Source organism: Canis lupus, chromosome 16 (genome assembly GCF_011100685.1).
Source record: "Canis lupus familiaris isolate Mischka breed German Shepherd chromosome 16, alternate assembly UU_Cfam_GSD_1.0, whole genome shotgun sequence".
NCBI classification, from domain to species: domain Eukaryota; kingdom Metazoa; phylum Chordata; class Mammalia; order Carnivora; family Canidae; genus Canis; species Canis lupus.
The window spans coordinates 57,914,739-57,941,238 of record NC_049237.1 but is presented as its reverse complement, the minus strand read 5'-3'; the positions used below and the strand labels follow the sequence as shown (position 1 = coordinate 57,941,238).

Below are 26,500 nucleotides of genomic sequence, written 5' to 3'. Positions count from 1 at the left end.
AAGCAGCCCAAGTATCCATCGACTGATGAATGGATAAAGAAGATGTGGTATATATATATATATATATATATATATATATATATATATATACACACATACACACAATGGGACAGTATTTAGCCATAAAAAAAAGAATAAGATCTTGCCATTTGCAACAATATGGATGGATCTAGAGAGTATAATGACAAGTGAAATAAGTCCATCAGAGAAAGACAAATAGCATATGATCTGACTCATATGTGGAATTTAAGAAGCAAAAAAAAGCGTGAGAAAAAAAAGACAAACCAAAAAAAAAAAAAGACAAACAAAAAAAAACCAGGCTCTTAACTACAGAGAACAAGCACATGGCTACCAGAGGGGAGATGGGGGGCGGGGGGGTGGCACAGATGGGTGAAATAGGTGATGGGGATTAAGAGTATATTTATGGTGCTGAGTAATGAATAATATATAGAATTGTTCAATCACTACAGTATACACCTGAGACTAATATTAACTATACTGGAATCAATTTTAAAAACAAAATAAAATAAAAAAAATATTTAACCAAGAGAGGGAAAGCCCAGTACTATTCAAAGACGTCATTATGTTGGTGTTGACTCACATTTTAGGTTCCAGAGGATCATCAATTTTTATAAATGGGAGGAGTCTTTGAGGCCGATTATTCAAATGGCTTTCTAATATTTTTCTTTAGTAATAAAAGGTTCTTTTCAAACAGTACCTTACCAAGAAATTTAAAACACTGTATGCAAGAGTCAGCATGACCCCACAGAGTTGAAGTGGATATGAAGAGATGGAACCCTAACAGCTCAGCATCGCCTAAACGTCCCTTCCAGAAGTGCCCCCCAAGAATCCTATCTCAAACCACTGGAGTAAACTAATGCATAATTTTAACAATCAGAATTCACGTCCAGCTCCAGCCCCCACCTGATGAGGAACCCAAAGCCCAGGGACCTGCTCAAAATCCACCATAATAAGCTGGTGTCAGACCTGGCCCAGACCCAGTTACTGATAGCCTGGAGCTCGCCAGCGCCCCCTCACAAGGGCCAATTGTTACATCTTGAGAAAGTTTGTGAGCCAAATGACATCATGTTGGTAGCTGGAAATCAGCCATGGTGAAAATATTTAAATCACAGAAATCAACAAATGTTATAGATCAGGACTTTCCCAGGAGAACTGGTTCTGAAACCTCACTGGGACACTCATTGTTCCTGAGTTTATAAAATACACAGCATCCCTGAGAACAGATCCACTGCCTTTTGATAGGAAATACAATTTTAAGTTAATAACAATCTTAAAGTAAAAATATAAATAATGAAAGTAAAATTAAAATAAGTGAAAATTAGTGAAGTAAGGGAGAAACAAAACTCTGAAAATAAGCAATCAGTCTTATGTATGGAACATTGAAGCTAATGCTGTTGATAATGATGAATAAAAGATTAACAAAAGTTGATCAATATAAGCTTTAAAGCAAAAAAAATCTCTATTTAAGCAGTAGTAGTTGGTATTTCCTTTCTGAGCTAATGTGCTATCGTGAATTGCTTTATCTAATCTATGGTTTCTCAAAATCCTAATATTTATAAAACATAAAATTAGAGGATCGCTTGACGACTTCATCCTGCATTTTGAAGAGAGGAGTTTGTTTCTTTCTATCACAGCCACATGGCATGGAGTCTGGGATCCACGCTGCCACTAGTTCGCCAAGTGACGTCCTGAGTCTTTAGATTCCTCTAAACAAAACTGTAAGGTTTGGACAAAACTCTAAAGCTATAATCCTATGGCTTGTAAGTTCTGTTTCCACCAACCTAGGAGCTACAAGTTCAAGGAAAGCAACGTATTGTCTGATGAAATGTTTAAAGTCTGTGTCATAAAGTGAGAGGGAGAACAGGCATTTCTGAGAAAGCATCAAAGCATATATTTTCAATCATCCAGGATGTTACGAGATGCAAAGGGGATGTAAGAGCCCAAACGAATAACTGCACAAGCCTCCCTAGGAGCCAACACCTCAGGAATTGCTCCCTCGGACAGTGAAGCTATCCCATCATCTCAGAAACTATGGTAGGGACACCAGGAGCTCATGCCAAGGGGATTAAAGGGTGGAATGCAGAGGTCACTGTCTGTGTCCTCAAACCCCCTTGAGGTAGAGGCCAGGCACCGAATCCTACTCCACGAGATGAAGCCCGGTGCATGGAGGGTGAGCAGACGGGACGGATGCCACATCGCAGACCTGGCGTCTGCCCCACGCTGCTTCCCTCTGCTGCCTGCTGGCTGTGGGTGGGATGGGCCCCAGGGGCAAGGAACCGCATCCCTGAATGGTGCCTGAAGGACAAATGTCCCCCCGAGTTCAATACCACCCAGGACCCATTCAAGAGCAACACACTATCTTTACTCAGTAAGACCCTGAAATTTCAGAGAACCTCATTCCACCTAATTATATGCTCAGCTTCTCCATTTTCTGTGGAATAGATTGCTCTATCAGCTTAAGCATGGTTAAGTAACTATAAACAGTAAAAGTGACTTAAGTCAGTAAACTTTCTTAAGAGGGCATCTTCTTAATTTAAAGAATAACCTCACATCTTTTTAATTAGGAAAGGACATCTGGTACATCTAAAAATGATAACCCTGTAAAATAAATAAAAAGGGAGCAATCAACTTTTGTCTTTTAGATAACTTTTCTGTCCTTCAATTATATGGAGAGAACAATACCTTTAGTTTCTAAACAAATTGAATCAATTAAGAAGTTTCCTTTTTTAAGATTTTATTTATTTATTTAATATAGAGAGAAAAAGAACACAAGCAGGGGGAGCAGCAGGCAGAGGGAAGGGGAAGCAGACTCCTCGCTGAGCAGGGGGCCTGATGGCAACTCGATCCCAGCACCCCTGGATCATGACCTGAGTCGAAGCAGACTCTTAACCAACTGAGTCACCCAGGTGACCCCTAAATAAGAAATTTCTAACAGTATTTTTCTAAGATATTTTCATAAAGGCTTACCTTTTTGTGAGGAAAAAAAGAACCTAGTTAACAATGCTTGTTTTAGTACAATGATTCATGTTTATAATCCTGTATTTCAATACATTTCACGAGACTAAACTTTGACATCAGTCTGAATTTCTGCAATTTTCCTAAAAGAAATTATTGCCACGTGTTTGCTAACCAACCAGTACACAAGCTCTCATTGCAGACACTCGTGTAACTCAGCATTATCATGTTTCTTATAAAAACTATTTCTGTTCTTATTCTATCTCCACATACACCTCATGAAAAAAAAAAGAATTAATTGTTTAATAAATCCTATGTTACTCCTTTCACTAGTTTCTCCCTCAGATAATGTTGGGGCAATACATAGTATATGCTCAAATGTACTCGTTCTGCAGACATTACCAAGGGCTTTGTTGGTGCCAGGAACTGTGCATCCCTCTGGCTAGTGGTTCCTAACAAAACAAAACAAAACAAAACCATGAGACAACATTCTTACTCTCAAGAAGCTCTTGACAATGATGGGGAAATTATAAATATTCAATTACCATGCATGGAAACATAGGTTATAATAGTGGCTTGTAAAGAGTCCACCTCTTTCCAACTGAAACAAATAAGAAAGTTTCTAAAAGGGGAGATCATTGGAAGACGGATAAATACCCACTGGGCGATGAGAAAGAGGAGGCATTTTCAAGCTGAGAGGTAGACCATCCATCCACCCAAAGACACCCTGCTGACTGTCACTGGGAACCACAATGCGGCACATTGTCACATGCATACGTGTAGCTTAATGGTCCCGGATCTCTTTGGAAAGAAGGAAGGGCTATCGGACAACAGCCAGTTTTAGTCTAACATCCTTAAAATGTAAGAGGAGGGCAACCTGGGTGGCTCAGCGGTTTAGCACCACCTTCAGGCCCAGGGTGTGATGCTGGAGACCTGGGATCGAGTCCCACATTGGGCTCCCTGCGTGGACCCTGCTTCTCCCTCTGCCTGTGTCTCTGCCTGTCTCTATATATCTATGTCTCTCATAAATAAATAAATAAAATATTTTTTTAAAAAAAGATAAAACGTAAGAGGAAGACATTTGGAATGATGAGAAAGAGAACAGGCAATCGTTCGGCAGGAGAGGACACATAGGAGTGTGACAAGAAGGAGGAGGACACGGAGAAGAGAGAACTGAACCTCTCTCAGTCCCCAGATCAGAACTGTCTCCATGGAAGGGACATCTGGAGACTGAGGGCTGTCTTCTAGAAAAGACAAAAACCAGTGACATGGGAGATCGGGGAGGCAGTGAAAAATAAGACAATCTTCTTTTTTCGACTCCTAGGAGGTGTCATTTTTAGCATCTCTGTGATGCTGCTTAAAGTCAGTTCATTTAACAGGCATTTGTTTTCCTTCAGCTGTGTGTCTTGGTTTGCTAGATGCTCCGGGGTGAATAATGATGAAGATAATACGAGGGTTTGCCTTTAAGGAAGCTTCAAGGCTATGTTGGATGGAGCTTCCAGTTAGTTCAAATAGCCGTGTTAATGATTTTGATATAGAATTTATGTACATCCAATTAGCTGCCTGTGACACTAGGAAAAAATTCTATTCTAGAATTTAATTCAGTAATATTTTCTTTTCTTTGAAACAAAATCATCCAAGGCCTATAAATTTGGAAGCTGGGTTCTACTGTATATTAAAGAGATCAAGGAAAACAAGGGATGTACCATACCTTCCGTTAATAAGTGAGTCACAGGGTAGGGAGATGTTCCACCTCCCCAAACCCAAAAGAAGAATCCTTCATTCCAGGGAAGCTGGTACTGGGTCCGAATAGTTTTTAGCCTCTTCAAAGAGGATCAGATGCATTTAAATGTAAAGTTATAAAACACTCATAAATATGTTCAGGGGGATGTCAAAACAATGAGTCATGATACATCAACTATTTAAAAATATTAACTCTCTTTTTCTTTCTTTCTCTTTCTTTCTTTCTTTCTTTCTTTCTTTCTTTCTTTCTTCTTTCTTTCTTTCTTTCTTTCTTTCTTTCTTTCTTTCTTTCTTTCTTCTTTCTTTCTTTCTTTTTCTTTTTTTTTTTTCAAATGCAAAGCTTTCTGGAATCTTTCAGTACCATCTCTGTCTTGAAGACAGAGCATGAGGTGCTCTGGGGTGTAAATCCCACCGGACAGCCTAAAGGTTAAACGTGAGGCGAATCTTCCAGCTTCACTGGGGCTTCGCCATAAACATGCAGACAAGCTCAGGAGACCCTGCTTCTTCTCTGTGGTCTTTTCCCACCCACCCCTGATAAACACAAGAAAAGCCATGGCCCTTTCCAGGCTGTGGGGCATTAGTGAAAGGTGAGCAGCCCCTCCTGACAGAAGGAAGCCACAGGGCAGCCTCCCCTGCACGTCTGTGTTATCAGGATGAGAGAAGGCAGTGATGCAAAGTGATAATCCCAGAAACGTGAAAAGAGAGAGTTCAATGGCAGACAAAGACAGTGGAAGACAAGGCAGAGGGGAAAGAGAAACTGAGCACCAGAGGCGGGTAAACACCAGAATTGTCGAGGAGAACTGCAGCACCGGAACACATTGAGAATCCAGAGATCTGTGGCAGAGGTAGCAAACCTACGCAATGCGATTCCTACCAGACAGCATGATGTCTGTTACCTTTCCAACAGAGAGAAGATCGCACAGAGACGGGAAAGGTGATAGTACCTAGAGCCAGGGTTGAGAAGCAAAGGGCACATGCTCCACCTGGGCACCCCAGCTGAACCTGTTACCAAGCCCTTGGTGAGAGGAAGGGTGCTCAGGACTTGCTCCAGGAGTGGCAGGTGATGTCTGGGACAACTCTGCCATGAGCGATTAGACTTTTGGCAAACTTGTTCATCTGTGTCTTCAGTGTCTCCTTATTACTCAGATGCTGAAGATGTGAATTGCAATGATCCAGTCATTCATCCCTAGACAGGGTCAATCTGGGACCATTGCCCATTCAGTGACTGGGACCCATCGTAGTGGTACTAATAATGGCCAACATTTCTGAAGGCTTACTAAGCATTACCTCAAGTTATTTATAGCTATTACTTTACTTAGTTATCACAAAATATTATCATGGCCACCTCCCTTTACAGATATGGATCCTAGAACATAACGTCCTAGGAGTTAAGTTGCCCCAAAACACACAGCTGGTACTTGGCGGGATAACGAGCCAACTCCTTCCTCCTGGTAGGGTTGGTATGTGGCGTCCTCATAGAATAATCTCTACTCCTCAACATTGCCCAGTGCCTCAGTGCACTTACTCTTACATTTCTGCTGTCTAATAAAAAAGCACCTTACATGAAAAAACAAAACCATATATGTTGTTGCAAAACAAACTCTGTGCTAAAATCCAACAGAAGAGACTACAAGTTCCATAAATATCAGATGATAATTTGCTTCGGGTTCTTAGGGGACTCCTTCCCCTGTGTAAGCTTCCCTGCCTCCCAACCTTCCTCCCTCCCCTCTTCAGAGTGAAGAGCATGTACTAGCTCATCTCTAAGGAATGTTCCGAAACGTCCTTTGACCCACCTAGCTCTCTCTTGCACTGTTTCCTGAACTTCATCGCTCAGAGCCCTGCTTCAGCACGTCAGCACTACTCCCACTGTCTAGTCTCATGTGAACAGAGAATCAATGTGAGGTTTAACACGTTCTCAGGATTTTGCTAATTTTTGTTACAGGCATAGCAAGCCTGTAAGAGCATCCAGCCCATATAATGATCCATCTTCTACTTTGTACTGAAGGAACGTGAATTCTGAGGGTTGCTCAGACAGCCAGCTTAGGGCTCTATTCCCAAGGCTGCAAGTATCCAGCCCCTCCTCCCCACAGGGACTCCTACGGAGCAGAATGAAATACTTGGAAGGAAGGCATGCAAATTTCTGTCCTTTTCAAATCAAGGGAGAATACAAATCGGCCATGTTATGAACTTGTGGGTTTCGTTTTTCTGGTTTGTGTAGAATTATTGTTTTTAAAAGAGTGGAAAAAATTAAGAACTTCAAAGCTCTTATAAGCTATTCACTTATTTTATATTTTAAAGATTTTTATTTTTATTTATTTATAAGAGAGAGTGGGGGAAGGTGCAGGAGCAGGCGGAGAGAGAGTGAGAAGCAGACTCCCCACTGAGCAGAGAGCTGATGGATCCCAGGGTCCTGAGATCATGACTTGAGCCAAAGGAAGACACTTAACTGACTTAAGCTAACCACATGCCACCAAGCTATTAATTTAAACACAAATTCCCAAATGTCACCTGTGGAATTATAATTGTACCAGGGTTCACGTTTAAATTACATTAATAAATAGATTCTGGGCCTTCCAGATTCAGAGGATGGATGAAATATCTAACCGAGAACATTTACCGCTTGATTTTAAGAGGAACTCCTGTTTTTTGAAGTTAATCATAGAATTGCATCAGGTGAATATATTAAGTTCATATTAGTGTTCCATGGGGAAATGAAAGAGAAATGATGTGAAGAAAAGAAGTCTTTCAGACCTGTACTGTATAGTTGGAGAAGCATGCAAATTTTGTTTTCTTGGGCACTTCAAAGATAACAAAAAGTCACTCCATTGCGGTGTGGAGGTCGTTGGTGTCACCTGCCAGCCGCCGGCTCCTGCGCCTGCTCTTCGGCTCCCTGCCCGCTCCAACCAACCATGCTCTCCGCCCTCGCCCGCCCTGCCGGCGCCGCTCTCCACCGCAGCTTCAGCACCTCGGCCCAGAACAATGCTAAAGCAGCTGTGCTTGGGGCTTCCGGAGGAATTGGGCAGCCCCTTGCGCTGCTTCTCAAGAACAGCCCCTTAGCGAGCCGCCTGACCCTCTACGGTATTGCTCATACACCCGAGTGGCCGCAGATCTGAGCCACATCGAGACCAGAGCAACCGTGAAAGGCCACCTCGGACCTGAGCAGCTGCCGGATTGCCTCAAAGGCTGCGATGTGGTGGTTATTCCAGCCGGAGTCCCAAGAAAACCAGGCATGACACGGGATGACCTGTTCAACACCAATGCCTCAGTTGTGGCCACCCTGACTGCGGCCTGCGCCCAGCATTGCCCCGAGGCCATGATCTGCGTCATTTCAAATCCGGTCAACTCCACCATCCCAATTGCAACGGAGGTTTTAAGAAACACGGAGCTTACGACCCCAATAAAATCTTCGGGGTGACGACCCTGGACATTGTCAGGGCCAACACTTTCATTGCAAAACTAAAGGGTTTGGATCCCGCGCGAGTCAATGTTCCTGTCATTGGCGGTCATGCCGGGAAGACCATCGTCCCCCTGATCTCTCAGTGCACCCCCAAGGTGGACCTTCCCCAGGACCCGCTGACAGCCGTCACTGGGCGGATTCAGGAGGCCGGCACGGAGGTGGTGAAGGCCAAAGCTGGAGCAGGCTCTGCCACCCTGTCCATGGCATACGCTGGAGCCCGGTTTGTCTTCTCCCTTGTGGATGCAATGAATGGGAAGGAAGGAGTTGTCGAATGTTCCTTTGTTAAATCCCCGGAAGCAGACTGTGCCTATTTCTCCACACCATTACTGCTGGGGAAAAAGGGCATCGAGAAGAATCTAGGCATTGGCAAGATCTCCCCTTTTGAAGAGAAGATGATAGCAGAAGCCATCCCTGAGCTGAAGCCCTCCATCAAAAAGGGAGAGGAGTTTGTGAAGAACATGAAATGAAAGGGCAGCCAGCTAGCAGTCCGTTTCCCTAACTTATGAAGGCATCATGTCCCTGCAAAGCCATCTCCTGCCCTCATGTTTCCGTTGCGTTAACCACCAGAGTCATGTTAACGTCACCGCCCCTTCCAATCGCAAGTCCGTCAATGTGTGCATCAATAAAAGCAGGCTTCCATTTTCTTTTTCAAAAAAAAAAAAAAGTCACTCCATTGGCAAAAATGTATATGTTTCGATTAATAAACACTTACCTTTGCTACTGGTGGAGGATATTGGATAAGCAACGTTTGCTCAATGGTAGACCGCTCTCAACCTCACAGAATTTTTTATTCGGTAGGTCTGATTCTTATGATAACTCAAGTTTGGGGAATGCAGGCCTCAGTGGTTTCCAGGCACTGCAGATGTTGATCTGAGGTCAAGAATTTCCTACTCTGGAGTGATCATGAGCTCCCTGAGACCCTTGTTTGGGCTGGAGCATTCTGAAGTGTCTTAGTCTGCTCCAGCTGCTGTAACAAAATACCATGCACCCGGGGGAGGAAGGGAGCTTAGATCGCAGACATTTATTTTCTCACAGTTCTAGAGGCTGGAACATCTAAGATCATGGCACCGACAGACCTAATATCAGGTGAAGGCTGTCCCCTTGGGTTGTAGGCAACTAAATGCCTTCTCCTATGTCCTCATGTGACCTTTCTCCTACACAGGTGCACACACACAGAAAGAGGAAACTGGTCCTTGGTGTCTACTCTGATAAAGACTAATCCTATCAGACCAGGGCCCCACCCTTAGGACCTCTTTAACCTTCATTACTTCTTTAGAGGCTCATTTCCAAATACAGCTACACTGAGCTTCAGCATGTGGCTTTTGGACACAAACATTCCATTCATAACACCATGCTATCGGATGAGAAGAGAAACCTGAGGACACGCTTGTTTCACAAGAACCCCAGATGGCCGTCAAGGTCAGGCACTGGTGGGGATTCCCGGGGAGGGTAAATTGTGAGTTAGAGAGTCAGAAAAATTGATGCAAAGTCCAACTCAACATGGAGCCACCGAAGCCACTTGACCCAACCAACCTTAATATATCTTGGGGTGGTTTTAGTGTTTAAACAGCAAAATTAGTATAAGCCCTGTTTAATAAAAAGGGAAAACTCAACTGCTCAAAACAGCATCAGTACTGTACATCAGTAGTGGTCACAAGTATCCATTACTAGTGTCCATAAATCCTTTAAAATATGATGTGGAGATGACAGGAATACTTGTTGTAGAAACTCCAAGGCTCTCAGGATTAGCTGCTGTTAATTATACTTCGATCTGTACCAGTAGAAAAAGTCCACCTCCTTCCCCCAAAAGAACCAGACCAGTAACCAAGCTAGCTCTTTACGGAGCAAGCAGGAAGAATGCAGATCCATTTCAAATCTTACCCAAGAAGCAGATTTAGAGCCTTTTTAACCTCACTAGAAATAATTTACATTGTATTTCCGTGAGTTTTCTGTTCTCAAAAAGAAGCAATTTCAGTCACTGCTTTCCATACTCAGAAGGCAAATGGTATTTTGTGCCCTATTCTTTGTCACTGTGATTTCCAACAAAAGCTCTAGGAAGGAACATACTTGTGGGGTGGCTGCCATCGTGTCTTAGTTTGGTGGCTGCTTCCTCATTCTACTCATTCAATAGCTCAATAGCATTTAATGAGTGCCTATTATGTGTTGAGTTGTAGGAAATGGAACTGTCTGTAGAGACCACAGTCCCTGATCTGACACGTAGCTCACAGATTCAGGGAATCACCCGTGCACATAAACAGTAGTTATGCTGCGATGTCATAGGTGCCATGAGGCCGTGCAGACAAGTATCAAATGCTATGGGACCACTGAAGATGGGAAATGCTCTGCTTGAGGAAGGTGGGGAAGGTGTCAGAGAGGAGTTAATAACTGAGCTGGATTTAAAACAATGTCTAGAAAGATGAATTTAATGAAATACACAGTTTTATTGAAAACTTCATACAGTTATTCAAAATTGAGCAAGGGTAAAGTCAGTTAAATTCAAGTCTGGATGTACTCGCCGTAGACAAGATATCTTGAATGTGCAGGAGCTGAAGGAAGGGATGGTTTATCAATAGCAATAACAGAAACCAAATAAAAAGAGAACTACTTCTTCTTGGGGAGCTTGCCAGTTGTAAGCAGGCCGAGGCAGTCCCAGGGGGGTAGGGGCTGGTACTGAGATGCCCTGACCCAATGTCATGTAAACGAGCAAAATGGGGTCTGCTCCACGAGGTTGTTTATTTCTTCACTGCAGGCTGACAACCGTTAGCTCCAAAGCCCACTAGCACCAAACTCAAAGTTTTACATGTTTGATTATTTTTTAAAATTGCCCAAAGTAGCACATTTTAAGCTATTTAGAACCTGCTTCCTGCTTGCTTTGCACACCCTGCCAAACCTCACCCCACAGCTACCACCATCGATAGATAGGGCCTTGTTGTAAGACTCTGTTACGGGCTCAGATGTGTCCTTTCCAAATCCACCCCTATAAGTCTTAACTCCCAGTACCTCAAAATGTGTTTGCATCCGGAAGATCTTTAGAGAAGTAATTAAGTGAAAAGGCGTAGGACCGGACTGATAGGATTTGTATCCTTCTAAAGAAATTTGGACAGAGACACCAGCACAAAGGCCATGTGGAGACACAGAGAGAAGGTCAGAGATCTGAGGACAGAGATCTCAGGAGGAGCCATCCCTGCCAGCACCTTCATCCCAGACATCCAGCCTGCAACTGTGAGAAATACATTTCTTCTGTGTCACCCTAGTCGGTGGGACTTTGCCATGGCAGCCAGAGCAGACTAATGCTGACCCCAAGCTGCTGCTGCCCCTAGGAAGCCCTCTGGTCCAGAGGCTCCTCCAAGTGCTGCTGCATGAGGTCTTATGAGATAACCCCCCACCCCCCCGCACCATGACCTCACCTGACAAATCCCCCAGCCCATCTACCCCTTCCCCATGAACCCCTTGCACTGCCTCCCATTCTGGGTAGTGGTTCTGTAGCCTCTGCAGGAAGCCTCTGGATGGTCCCATGATGCCAAGGACATTCCCTCTCATGCAACCCTGCCCATGAGTCAGTATGCAATACCTGCTGTGTTTTGGGCGCTTCTGCTGGGTGTATCTTTCTCTCTGACTAGCCCCGATCCCTCCACTCCCCACACATTCTCTCCACTCTTTGTGAATTCTTGTCTCTCCACCAACAAGGTACGGTTGCATTTGGATAAATTCATGCAAATATGTTGGTGATCAACCCAGGGAGTATTTATTAACTACATTTATGTTGGTTATTTTCAGCAAGATAGAGCAAAATTCTTGCCTTTGCCATAGCTACAGGGTGAATACAAATGTAACATTTTTATATGAACATGAATCTCATGACTCAAGAGTTATTAATTCAGTATGCTATTGCTTTTCACTACGAAAAATGAAAACCAAAGATAAGGATGCAGGGTATTCGGATGTAGTCCAAGATTTGAAAGATTAATTATTCAGATCTCTGTTTTTTCTGAATTGTATTGTGAATGCAGAAATTAAGATTATGCTTTCACTTTCCCATATAGGAGGCTGTCTAAATGAAATAAAAAAATAAACGACATATAAATCATAGAAAATGATTCATATAAGAAAGCATCTAGTTTGTGAGGCATAATGAACATTATGATCAGGTTCTATAGATGAATTATGGAATCGGCTATGGCATAATTTTAGATGGATGTAATAACGGACACTGCAAATCCTTTAAATGTCAAGCAAGACCTGGTTTTGAATTATCAGTTTCATCAAACCTACTGTCAGTGTAACCACAGGCTATATTGTTAAGCCCCCATAGTGCTCATCTCTCACCCCCATAATGAGAACACAGTACACTATTTCACGGAGCTGAGACAATTTGGTTGGAGACATAGGTAATGCTTCCAAAACAATAACTGTGGCACAATAAGAGCTTAATAAATATTGACTTCTAACTCCCTTCCCTCTTTTATCCTAAAGCATGTTCATTTTGCAGAGAGTCGATAGCAAATATTTATAATATATTTAGCATGCGGGAGACTTTAAATACCTAAGGGGATAATATGTTATTCAAACTGGATAAATTGGAATGAATATATTTTAGGAATAAAACTTTCAATGTACAAATACCTATCCTTAAAAGACCGCTTTATACAACACAAAGGACATCTCAATGCCTCAAGGAGTTGCCTAGCAAAACCAAAGTGAAACGGACACCATAAAAAAAAAAATCTGGTTCTAAAGTGAGTATATAAAAATATATATTCAACAACAGTTAAATGAAAAAAAAAACATATATTTCCTGGTACATACAATTTGCATTGTGTAGGGGGCTTATTTGCATCCTAAGAGTATATATGACACTTGTATGTTGCGATGCATTTCAAGTACCTTCTGTAAAATCCCAGTCCTATTCTATGCACTATTGACTTTCATTAAACTAATACATAAGCTGTTTCAGAAAGGAAAATATTGCATCGCTCACTGCAAGCCTTATTAGGATTTTTAAACATCTAAAATCATACAAAACTCTGGTGAAAACATTCAGAATTACAGTATTATGTTTTTACTGGAAATATAACTTGCCACAAGACAAGAAGACAGAGTATGACACTAATGGTATTCATGCGGGTTGACTCAATACATCATGTTGTCATAAGTCTGGCATTTTCATTTCTCACTCCCACAGACACAAAATAGCAGCATCCAATGCCCTGTAAGAGCAGTGAATAGTGGTGGCAAGAAACACGAAAACTTAAGTCTTTAGAACAAAGGACACTCTTCATAAAGCAATTTGGGTTTCTCTAAAATTATGAGGACTGCATAAAAAACTATATCACACACTAATTTTTTGAATCTGCGAGGGAAGCAAATAAAAGGCAGATGGCCTTTCCTGAGGCAAAAACATACCATTGATACTTTATTACATCAAAATAAAATCTAAGTATATTATAGAAAATAAGTGGGCGTGGTCTAAAGATAAAGTCATTATTCTTTAAAAGTCTCCATGTAAATATTCCTAAGATCCAATAACAAAGGAGCCGAAGAATTTATTAACCAAATAATCACATTATTCATTTGTTTATTAGCGAGAAACACCCCACTCTCTCTTTGCCTCACTACAATCCAGTTGTTGTCGTTGTTGTTGTTTTTTTTTTTTTTTTTTTGTCTACATTCCCTATGACTACTTTTTCCTCATTTTTCTGAACACCAAGAATCCATACAGACCAATTTATCTATGCTGGCTCTCCTCATCCTATTGTTATCTATCAAAGAACTCTATAACCTCAATAATGGTTGATACTTTGTAATGTTAATGCATTAAATAATTTACCTCTTAAAAATTTGGGTTCCCCCAATAAATTATCTGCTCTTTGAAGGATAGGAATGAGCTTGTTTTGCTACTCCATGAACACTCGGTGTCAAATGCGTACACAAAAATTAATACATGTGTAGTAAGTCCATAATAGTTAATATAGCATGTCACGTGACCACAGGAAAGGGAATGGTTCCTTGTTTTTTAGAACCAAGGATAGCTCCACGGTATGACATACAGTTGACGAGGTTTCACAGGAGGGAATTCTCTAGATTTGGATCATGGGGAAAAAAATTCCAGGCACCTTTGTGTTCTCTCCCAATATATATTCATTTTCTTCCCCATGCATGATTTTCATCCTACCAAAGATTATCACAAAACAGTGTAAAGAATGCCCAGAAAGAAACTAGAATGCATTCTCTATTTCTTCAACACTCAAAATTCTTTGTAGATAAGTCTAAACAAATCACATTATGACATGATGTTCTGGTTTATATTGTTACCTTCATCTGAAAGAGCAAACATGGTAGGGCTAAAATCATTTAGCTCACCCCTGTTTCCATATTCATAAAAATGCGAGTATGATAGCAGAGAGATCATGATTGTCGTTCTTATCTTACCCATGCTTTTGAATTTCATGCGAGAATATCCGAAAAATAAGTCTCACAAGAATTTAGTTCCACACAACTCTCCTGTAGAGCATTTGCTGTAGATAACTGTCAATGAATTTGGTATTTCATTTTTCACCCCAGAGAAAGATATTTTTCCAAGTAACACTGACTAGACAGAGAAACATTAAGCCTTAATGGATATGCATTGTCAGTGGGCAAAGAATCTGGGTTTTAGTCCGTCACGGGAGGATAAAATAAGCCACAATCATTAACACAGGTGGAGCTACGAAGTAGGGACTCCTACAACTTGACAGGATCTTTCCTGAGAGGTCACTCGGTCCTTCCTTTTTGTGATAGACCTTCATCTGAATGGTCATGCTTTGGAGACAAAGACCCTTCTGAAACTCAGGAGAGTCTGGTTTACTTGTAACGATATACACTGCTGGTAGGTGTGAGTCAGAACCATGGAGATATTTGGACCCCCTTCTCCAGTAGTTCTACAGTTACTGGAGATTTCCTTCAGGTAATTCTGTCTGAGGCCAAGGGGCCCTGTGGCCGGGAGGCTTTAGAAACCCCCACCCCCACCCCAGAGTCTACATCATTCCCCTAACTCACACTACATGAACATGACACCTAAGGAAATAGAGCAAGCAGGGAGCAAATGAAGCTCCAACTTAACTACTGCAAACACTTCCTCACTTCATGTGCGGCCTCAGGTCCCAGACCCGGACCGTCCTACCTAGAGCTGCCCCTGCAAAGAGGGAAAGCTCAGGTGTAACAGTGAGAGTCTCTGACACCTGATTTTCAGACAAGATCCTGCCAATTCCTAGATTCTATCCTGATGGCGGCACCAAACCACAAACAAATATCACTTCTTCAGAGCAGGTACAGCTTTTAGTTTGATTTCCCCAAAATGCCAGTCTCATCTTTTCCCTTAGGAGGGTGGATTTTCTAACACAAGCACCACGAACCCAAGCTATGGGAGTAGAATTTATCAGAACATAAGAAGTGACTTCCTAGAATTAATGATATCTGAGATTGGAATGGCTTTTCTCATGAAGTCCTGCCAGGGTGGATGTTCAGAGTTTCCTTAAACAGTTACTTTATTATTATTATTATTATTATTATTATTATTATTATTAGTTTTAGTTTTATTTTGTAAAGATAAGTTGGAATACAGTGAGTATAGCATCTTCTAATTTTCCCTAAGAAACCGTTTGTGCCCATCTCAGCCTCCATTAGCCCCTTGTGCCCACATGGGGCGTAGTTTCTGGTGACCTCCCACACAACTGCTGCTGGGTTCCTGATGGATTCTGATCCCCTGATGCTCTTAAGTGGAAGAACTTCTCATGGTCCACAATCCACGTTATGATGGACTATGCCCTGGTCACATTCAGAGCATTACTTGTGAGTGAACTGGGTCCTCCCGTGTGTTTCTGGGAAGTTACCATAGCAACTCCTGCACCCTTTCCTGTGGAGACGCCAATCTTCATTTTCCCCATCCCCTTCCACTCTCAAGTCTGCCAGTGAGGTCATCCCAGTTCTTTCTCCCATTTCCCGTCTCTCACTCCAAAGGGAAATTCCACACTGTCAATTAAAAACCGTGACTCTGATATTCGTGGTAAGTCAGGTTGGTTGTGGGCTGCTTTACATCTTGAGCGTGATACCATTTCCACCAATTAGTTAAGCCTTTGCAGACCTCCTGGGGAACAAAGGAGTCAAGGAAGAACACATGATGGTCCCTAAGTTCAAAGTTTACAACCAAGAAAAAGCCCTAGGAGCCCTGGCTGGGGCTGGGTGATGGTCAGGTGGGGTGGTTAGGGAAGCAGATTTGCAAACTCAGTCATGGCACACAGGCCCTCTTATTCATATGTTTCAATGAGAAATTAAGTTGATTTTTTTTCTCCTTTTTTCAACCTTCTAACTGCACATGACTCTAGACCCCTTAAAATTGTGACTAACTGAATTTTCAATTTTATCCAACTATAATCCATGTATATGTAAATTTTACAACTAATATTTGATTCAGGGTTTAGAAAACTTTGGAAAAGCATGTTTGGAACAACATGAATTATGTGCATCAAATCTTTCAATTTAATTGTTTTGTGGATTTTAAATATCAATCACATATTTCCACTGAAAATTGTAGATTGCATTGAAACATGTTGTCCATTTATGTAAAGTACACACCAGATTTCGACAAGCTCTTCAGAAAGAAAGAATACAAAATATCTCATTATTGATTATGTGTTGAAATGACGTTTTGTGCACATTTGGGCTAAATAAATTATTAAATTAATCACATCTATTTCATGTTTCTCTAAGTGTGGCTTATTTTTATTTCACATCATTTTATTTTGTTTTACATATGTGGCTCTCACTATATTTCTCTTGAGCAGAGAGCACTGCTTTACCTATGTCACACAGATTTATAATCAGAAGGTCTGTGGCAGCTACTCGATAGCTCCTCTGTCCTCTGAAATTATTTTCTTATTTATGCTCTATGTCTTTCCACAAAGGCCATCTATGGAAGCAACTTAACAGAGTTAAATAAATATGCACATTTTAAAAAACTTGTCATCGGAGCACCTAGGTGGCTCAGTCAGTTAAGCATCTACCTTCAGCTCGGGTCATGATCTCAGGGTCCTGGGATCAAGCCCCACATCTAGCTACCTGGTCAGTGGGGAGTCTGCTTCTCCCCCTCCCTCTGCCTGCTGCTCCCCCTGCTTGTGCTCTCTCTTTCTCAAATAAATAAAATCTTCAAAATAAAATAAATGTTATTTCTATACTTAAGTGTTAAAATGTAACAAAAAGAATATGAACTGTGGTTATGAGGTCAGGAGGTCAAAAATACAGCTGGGAAGAGAAGATGGGATTTCCTTCTAGAAGAGGGAAGTCAGGAAGTGGGAAAATGAGTTGGGATTACTGAAAGAACAAGGAGTGGTGCTGAAATAGGGAGGAAAAAGAAAGATTAAAGATTAATATAGCATGCATTATTTGTATTTTATACAAATGGTATACCTCTTGCATTTGTATGGTATTCCTGAGAAATTTGCATTTATATAAGAAAATTCTACTTCAAAGATTTCATTGATGAATATTTCCTTCTTGTCTAATACAGAAATGATAAATGATATAAATGTGATATAGAAATGTTTCTCATTCCATTCCATCTAATAGATATAAATAAAGAGAAGATAAGATAATTCCAAGATAATATTATCTAGGATAAATGAGGCCCTCAGGTCTTATTGTAAAGAAAAATTGTCCATTGAATTATTCTTGTCTGGTACAAGCCAAACATCTTGATAGGCATCATTTATAAGAATGAAAATCTGGGTGAGGGAGGAAGGCAGGGGACAAGAGGGTGGGGGGGATGGGGGAGGAAACAAAGGGAGAAATAGTAACAAACACTGAGTATTTGCAAGGTTCAGGGCACAGCTTCCAGTGTTCTCCATGTACTTCACCACCACCCTACAAAGTAGGGGATCATTATTATCCTCTATTTTCTCATAAGAAAACTGCAAATGGAAAAGTTAAGGACTTACCCCAAAGTCACACAAGAACTAAGTAAAAGGGAGGACCTGATTTGATTGTAAAATGTACAGATATTCATCAACTCTGCAGAGCTTCGAAACTCATAGATAGAAAGCCTGAAAACTCTAGGTGGAAAACAGCAGGCCAATATAATTTTCACTATGCATATTTAAGAAAAAACATATTTATTTGAGACGCAGAGAGAACACAAGTGGAGGGAAAGGGACAGAGGAAGAGGGAGAAGCAGACTTCTCGTTGAGCAGGGAAATCCCATGTGCGTTGATCTCAGGACCTGACCTGAACCAACTGAGCTACTCAGGTGCCCCTCATTAGACATCTTTTGATGTTTTTCATAATGGTGGTGATCCTTCCACTTATTAATTCAAAATATGAACTAAAAATGACTGTCATATTTATGATCTCATGTGAGCATTGAAGATCTAAACAAACATACCATCAATGCTTATACTTAATTGTACCTGTTTTTTCATGGTATCCATTTTTTCTTAAAAAAAAAAAAAAGGAAAAAAAAAAGGACAGATTTAGCTTAAGCTTCTTCTTCATCAAAGTTAGTTTCTGTTGTAATTGTTTCTTTATTCTAGCTGATAGTCCCTATTTTTATACTATGTATACTGGTTGCCAAGGCATAAAAACTTATTTTAAAAAAGTATATAAAAGTATCTGTTATAGGAGGAGTGCTGGCTGGCATTTGCTAGTTCTCACTCACACACAGGCATGCACAAAGAAAGAATGTGTAAAATTAGTTATCTGAAAGAACAGAAGAATGGCATGCTGAAAGAAATGAAGTCAGAAATCTGGATTCCCGCCGTCTTCCTGAAGGTGGCTGCATGATGGCAGCCTCAGAGATTTGCTTAGAAAATGAGCTGATGATCCCTTCTTCTCCTACCCACTCACTGGGTTCTCATGAGTTATAAATAAAATAATGCATATTGAAATGGTTTACACAAAGCAACATTTTAGAAACACCACGTTAGCATTAAGCCTTCCATTATGTTATTTCTAGGACCATCTTCCCCTCCGCAGTATGTCTTTGGTCTTTAAAATGTGATTCTTCTCAGTCTCACAGTCCTGTGATTCAGAGTCTCTTGTGGTCACTGGAAGGGTGAGGGTTGGGGGACGGGGTCACTGGGTGATAGGCATTAAGGAGGGCACGTGATGGAATGAGCACTGGGTGTGATGTAAGATGGATGAATCACTGACCACTACTTTGAAACTAATATACACTATAGGTTAATTAATTAAATTTAAATAAAATTTAAAAGTAAAATAAAAAGTTATTATTCTGAAACCAGTCACAACATCAGTTTCTAATTCAGGTTGGCCCTCGGTGCTCCAGGAAAGCCTGAAGTTTCCTCAGCTAGCACTTCTTCCTCCCTCCTCAAGTGGATGCATAATGGTGTTGGATTACCGACCTCCAGCACTAAATGTAGTTCCTGGTATGGTTAATCCCCTTGCATGTTTTTAGAATGAATGATATTTTCAATAAATATCTCCCATGCGTTGAATTGGAAAGAGAAATCCAATCCCATGCATCTATCTTTTGTCATGTAAAGAAGCCAGATTCCATGAAGTGGTTACAGAAAAATTTTAAAAAGATGTATCAAACATGGAAATGTATGCACTCAAGAAGCAATTTTGGCAACACAGAAACTAAAATTTTCATTAAGCACAAACATATTGTGTTGACTTCCTGCTGCATAAAAGGCACTATTCTCTGCTAAGAACTGGAAGATAGCAAAGGGAAGATGTATCCCATTTTCAAAAAGTGTAGTAGAAAGTACATTCTAGTGTTCAGTCAATTATTTCTGCACAGAAAATGGATGATGTTTGTGATTGGAAATGACACTAATAAAGCCCCCCAAGCCTAGGATGGGGCAACACAGATGATAACACGTCTGTGAACCTGTCAGCTTGGTGACACATTTCATCAGTGCTTAGTAGTTTTTTTTTTCTTTAATACTATACAGTAAAATATGTGCCATCTACAAAACATCCACTGTCGTTGAAACATATACCTGTCTCAGAGGCAATATGCAAATAGACTCACTGCTTTTTAAACCAAATATGATACTTGACTGAAAACGCTCCAAACTAAATTATTGTACGTCATTCCATTGGTACCTTACTTCAAAAAGTATCCAGCAAATAACAGTGAGTCAAAACATGCTGTGCTTTTACAATTCTCAACAATAAATTTTTCCACAATATATAAAAATTTAATAAATAAAAATTGTGTAAGATACATAATGCAAATAACATGATTGATTAAAAAATAACTAACTCTGCTCTTTCAACGCTACTATGAGTTCTAAGTATTCAAACAGTAAAAATTAGCATCACCATTTTTGAAACCATGTTATCATCAAACAAGGGTAAATGGAATCTTAGAACAACTTGAGAGGTTTGAGGGTTTGTTTGAGGGTTTGTTTGTTTGTTTGAGGGTTTGTTTGTTTGTTTGAGGGTTTGTTTGTTTGTTTGAGGGTTTGTTTGTTTGAGGGTTTGAGGGTTTGAGGGTTTGTTGTTTGTTTTTTAGCTTGAATTGAGACATTCAATGTCTTCTGTAAAGATGCCAATTAAACTGCAAGTCAAATACATCAAGTTCTCTACAGAATAGCATAAGTCAAGTGCTAAATTTTCAATCAATTCCAAAATAATTCTGTGAGAGAAGTGACCAAGAAAAAAAAAAAAGTGAGAGAGAGAAAAAACAGATTTCAGAATTGACTCTCGAAGAAAAGCATCATGCACTGGAAGAGAGAAAGAAGGGAAAGGCATGTGGTGGGGGCAGCAGGCAGCTGTGACCTCACACTAAGAAGAATGCCACCCATCACTTCACCTCGAGCTTCTGAAGAACAGGAGAGCTTTCTCTCACCTTCCGTGGTGACGTATTAGACATCAGAACAATCTCATAATGATGTGTCCTCAGAACAAAGTCGCCTCATTGATTTAGTAGAATATTAACTCTTCTCCAAACAAGAATGTTTAAAATAAATCATAGCAAACATGTTTGTAACTAGAAATTTTAATCGATGGATGCATAAATGAAAGAAATGCTGAGCATCTTCTGGCAAGTCAGGTTGTCATCCCGTCATCACATTTTGGTAGTAATGAGTTCAAACGGGAAATGAGCTGACATTTCACACAGGTGGCCCTGAAGGCATGCATGAGATTCGCTGGGCTTTCACTATGATTCCTCGAATCCAGGCCCTGTCATGCACCTCAAATCACTTGTGAAATAGTCTTTATGGAATCAGCAGCCACCCTGGCTGCTGCCTTTGCTATTACTCATAAGAGTACCTGGGAGCTCTTGCTTTGTTCAACAAGAGAGAGGTAGGTGGGGACTACATCTTTGTGCTAGACTATTCTTTGTCTTTGGGATGTACTTTACAAACATAATTATTTGCAAAATGAGAGCAGCTAAATGGGAACAAACTCACAAAAGAAAAAAATGTGGTGTTAAGAGATTACATTTGTGATTTTTGAATATCAACTTTATAATCTTGAGTACTCTCTCATGTACTTGTTCTATGATAATGGTAGGATAGCATGAGAGATTTAAAAAAATTAAAGCATATTTCGTAAGCACCAAGCTATGCCTAATATGACACTTTCTGTTTAATGTTGGAAATACTTTTGCAAAATAATGGAGTAATAATGGAAATACTTTTGCAAAATAACGTTCATAGACTGCTATCGTGAACAGTGGGATCTCCTTAGTAGAGGAACTACATCTTACTTGTTTTTGCCCAGTACCAAATGCCTAGTACTTAATAATCACACAATGAATGCTTGACAATTTTTTTTGCAATAATTTTTGTACAAACAAGAATACACATTTGTGAAAAAGTGGTGACGAGTAAAATAATCAAAATATTTTGTGTTCTATTGGGAAAGCAATTGACACAAATATTGATAGGCACCTGTCATGTCTGTTTCATCGACTTAACTTCAGTCTTAGGAATAAAAACACAACTTTCTGAGCCTCATCCAGCAACAACAGTCTAAAGTAATAGGAAACCAGAAAGAGTCGGTTTATTATAATAGTCTCAATTGAAGTAGTCTTAATAAAATGCTTAAATCTGCTTTAAAATTTTATAAATAACAGGTTTTGTTACAAGAATAAACATGGATTTTCTATCAAATTACTATAACCCTAGAGAATAAATTTGAGGAAAAATTTATCTTTCCCAAAGACATAGGACAAGTGGACCTGTTCTGGAAGATGACTAGAATCCATCAAAGCTTAGTTCAGTTTAGACCATTTTGGTTTTTTAGAGAGTGGCCTCTAGCCCAGCTGTTGACATCATCTATCCACTTACTCTTGCCTACAAAGTCTTCCTAAGAGCTGCTGAGCTGGAAAATCTCACATTTGTCTTTGCCTTCCCTTGTGTGTCTGGAGATATGCCAGAAGCTTTTCAGAATAACATAACTTGCTTTCACTTTAGATCTTTTCCCAAAAAAGATCAGTTACCTGATGACTTGAGCACATGCACAGTTCTTACTAGATGCTTCTCAAAAGAGAATTAGCCCTTTTAACCATTTCAGTTATTATGATTTTATGAAACATTAGTATCAGGATTTTTTTTGCCTAATGTTTATAAACAAAAATGAACTTTACAAGAAAGCATCCATTATTTTGTTATATGAGTCTTCTCCTGCCATTTTATCTAAAACAATAAAATCTGACTGGAAATTTCTATCTGTTTTTATACTGCCAACTTAGGTCTTTTCCCCGAATATACTATTAGGCCATCCGATAGCCTCTAACCACCCTTCCAGCAGATTCTGTTTGCACAGTTGGTGAGTTGTCAGTGTCAAGATATAAAGAATGGATATCACTTTTCCAATACACAGATTATCTGTAGCAGCAGGTGTTTGGAGAGATAAGTTGTCCTTCATACAAAGATGCTTTTTTTTTCTTAAGAAGTTGGTAGGGTCTCATATTGCAGAATAGATCCAAGAACAGCAGATAAAATGTGAATACCAGGTGTGTAGTATCATGTGGAAATTTATAAAATATGCTATTTATCTCTAGGTACATTGATAATGAAATTTTTCATATTAATGTCTTTGGACACACCTAGATCATGGCTAATCTTCCTGCTGATGAGTTCTGGACAGTCAGAAGGTGGAAAGATTAATCTGTTGTCTTAGTTTGTGTCTTTTTGATCCCATGAGCTCTTCTTGCCATAAAAGCAGAGCCTACAGGGAAGAGAAGGCAACCTAAAGTATGTGCTTGCTTTCTGATGTGCAGTGACCTTGGCCACGTCCGCCCATGCTATCCTAGTATTCTTGAATCTCCACTGTTGGCATGGGACCAAGTAAATGCTTTGGGACACATGCACAGAAGCCCAGAGATTTCCCCACTACATTTGGTAACAGGGTTCAAATTGTTTAACATTTTATATCCTGGTTCTGACTGTCACTCTCTTGAAAATGATTTCTAAATCACACCATAGGGCTGGTCAATGTCCTTGTTTTGACTTTATTTCCTCATGGATAAAAATCCATGGATTATACCCATTGCCAGTTCATGGATCTTGTAACCAAACTGATATTCCATCCTCAATGATGAGATAAAGCCCAAACATGCATAGCTCATCAAGTCTACTGCATCCCTACCTTTTTGGAAAGAGATCTATGAATTGCAACAACAAAAGTTATTTTTATAAGACTAGAGAAAGTGAGATGAAGGAAGGCAGAGATAGGCAGTCCAAGGGTCTCATCTATTCCAGGAGATTCGTGGAATATGAAGAACATATGGGGACTATTATGATCCCCACCACAGATATAAAAATCCCATGTAAAATAAAAATATTGTTGTAGTTTCAGATAAGAGACAAACATGGACATACACACATATAGTCTACCTTCTAAGAAGGAATCTAAGAAAAAGCATAGTACAAAAATGTCATGAATTGCGTGTTTGAGACACACCATGATCTTGTGTTCGATAAGTACATAAAATACTTCAAAGAACATTTTGACTTCTGTTGGGTCTTTGTGGCATTTATTAAAGAATGGTTATTCCTGAAATATTATCATCTTTGTGATAGCAGATGTGAGAACTATAGTTCATAAAGATGATTTGAAAGTTGATCAGGAGATAAAGCATTTTCTATCATGAAAATGAGTTAAAACCATAGAGGCATGATTCTCAAAGCATGGTCTGGGTGGCCCGAGGAGTCCTCAAGATCTTTTTGGGAGTCTCTGAAATCAGAACTGCTATCATAGCAATACTAACATTCTATCTGCCCTTTTCTCATTTTCTATAGAGTGCACTATGTATTTTTTACCAAAAGCTCTATTGTGCATAATACTACAACAGATCAAATGCAAAAGCAGCTATGACTAATCAGCCTTCTATGAAACCCAGGCAGTAAGAACATTGTCTACATATAAATCAATGCCACACCTCCTACTAAATTGCTTTTGCTTTGGAAAAAGCTATTTTCTTAACAATGTGTTATTTTTTTTTCCAAGTAGAGAACAATGTGTTACTTGTTAAAAATATGGTATTAATATTAACATCCAATGGATTACTGTTATATTAAAATTAATGAATAAATACTCAAGAATGGCTCAGTCTTCATTTTTGAAAAGTTACATAAAGATTACATAAGCAAAAGCTCTTTGGGTCAGAGTTTCCAGATATAGCAAAAGCAAACACACAGAAACAAAACAGGATACCCAGTTATATTAGAATTTCACATAAACAAAAAATGTTTTTATGTGTATGTCCCAAGAAATATTTGGCAATCCTAATTTAGGTACCTTGAACATTTTTCAGAGTATCAGGTTGCCCTGACACCAAAGGTTTGGGAATTGCTGCCACAGAAAACACTGAGGTGTAGACCGTAAATACAAATTAAATCCCGCAGGCAGGCTCTGCATGTACAGCAAAGGCCAAGGCCCTTGCTGCTGCTGGCTGTCGTGCTCTGTTCAGTGCCTTCATCACCCAGATTCCAATGAACACATTATTGATAATTTGCTTTATATCAGTGCCATCTTATCCTCTTTCCTCTTCACAAACCAGAAAGGGAGGCTCATTGATCCCACTGCACAGAGACTGTGGCTGAAACAAGGATGTAACACAGAAAAGACAAGGCAGACTGAGAATCAGACCATGTCCTCTGACCTCAAGATGTGGGATCCAGTTCACTGCAGGCTGTCTGCTCCCTGTTGGTCTCTGGTCAACTTACCCGGACTGCATGGTTTTCTGCTTTATACCTATAGAACTAGTTCCGATGGAACCAGTAGACCAAACCTGGCTGAGTCATCACAAGCTGGAAGGAGATGCACCACTAGACATGGTGAGCAGACAAATCTCTGCAGGTTCTGTGCCCAAACTTTAGAGTCACGCAATGTTGCTACAGTTGATGTGCCATTTTTAGCCACCTTGATAGATGATCTCCTTATAGGCCGTGTGACAATCCATTAATTAAAACAACAAAAATAACCAAACCAGATGTGCTGTGGGATTTATTCAGGTCATCCCATAAGCTCCAAGTGTCAGAATCTTTTATCGTGTGGACGGGTCTTGGAGTAGAAAGCTGTAGGTGTAGCCTTGTCTATCCATTGCCAGCCATAAGTCCTTCTGCAGCTCTTTTTTCTCATGTATGTAATAAGGATAACATTACCTGACTCACAGACCTCAGAAAATTTGAATGAGGATATAATTAAATATATGAGTGTTTATGAAATGTAAATCTTTGAGGAGACATAAGCTTTTTACCTCATGTTACACTAAAACCGAGGTATCCTTGTCTTTCTTCTTTTCAGAAAGACATAAGATAATGCATCTCTCTTACTGACATAGTGGCCTACACTTTATTTTCTAAGTTCCACTGTCAATTTTTTTTTTAGAGTGGTTTTAGAGTCACAAATAAAATTGAGAGGAAGATACAGAGCTTTTTCATATACTCTCCTCATACTCCATATGAAAGTATACTTTCATATACTCTCCACAGCCTCCCCCACCATGCCCATCACCCACTGGAAGGTGAAACCACATGACCACATCACAGCTAGCAGGAGCCAATAACTTACTTATTTATGAACTTAGGGTTCATTCTTGGTGGTGGACATCCTATGGGTTTGGGCAAATGTATAATGACATGTATCCACCGCACGATATCACACAGAGTAACTCCTGCCCTAAAAGTCCTCTATGCTCAGTCTATTTGTTCCACTATTTCTAATATAAATCAACTTTAAGTCTATGAGGTGCCAAACAAATCTGTAATGTGCTCTCCACCTGGAAGACATGGAATCACTGCTCTGAAGCTGACTACTCCTGTGTCTGTAACTCCATTCATGTTTTCTATCACAATGGCCCTTCAGAAACTT

General features: G+C 40.1%; 1 protein-coding gene and 1 pseudogene across 1 annotated transcript in view; one reads left to right on the top strand and one right to left on the bottom strand.

The window, feature by feature from the left end:
- The window catches only part of CSMD1 (CUB and Sushi multiple domains 1), a 1,850,581-nt gene that overhangs the window by 1,383,062 nt on the left and 441,019 nt on the right, over positions 1–26,500 (bottom strand). The window lies entirely within an intron of this gene.
- LOC100686796 lies at positions 7,551–8,822 on the top strand (annotated as a pseudogene).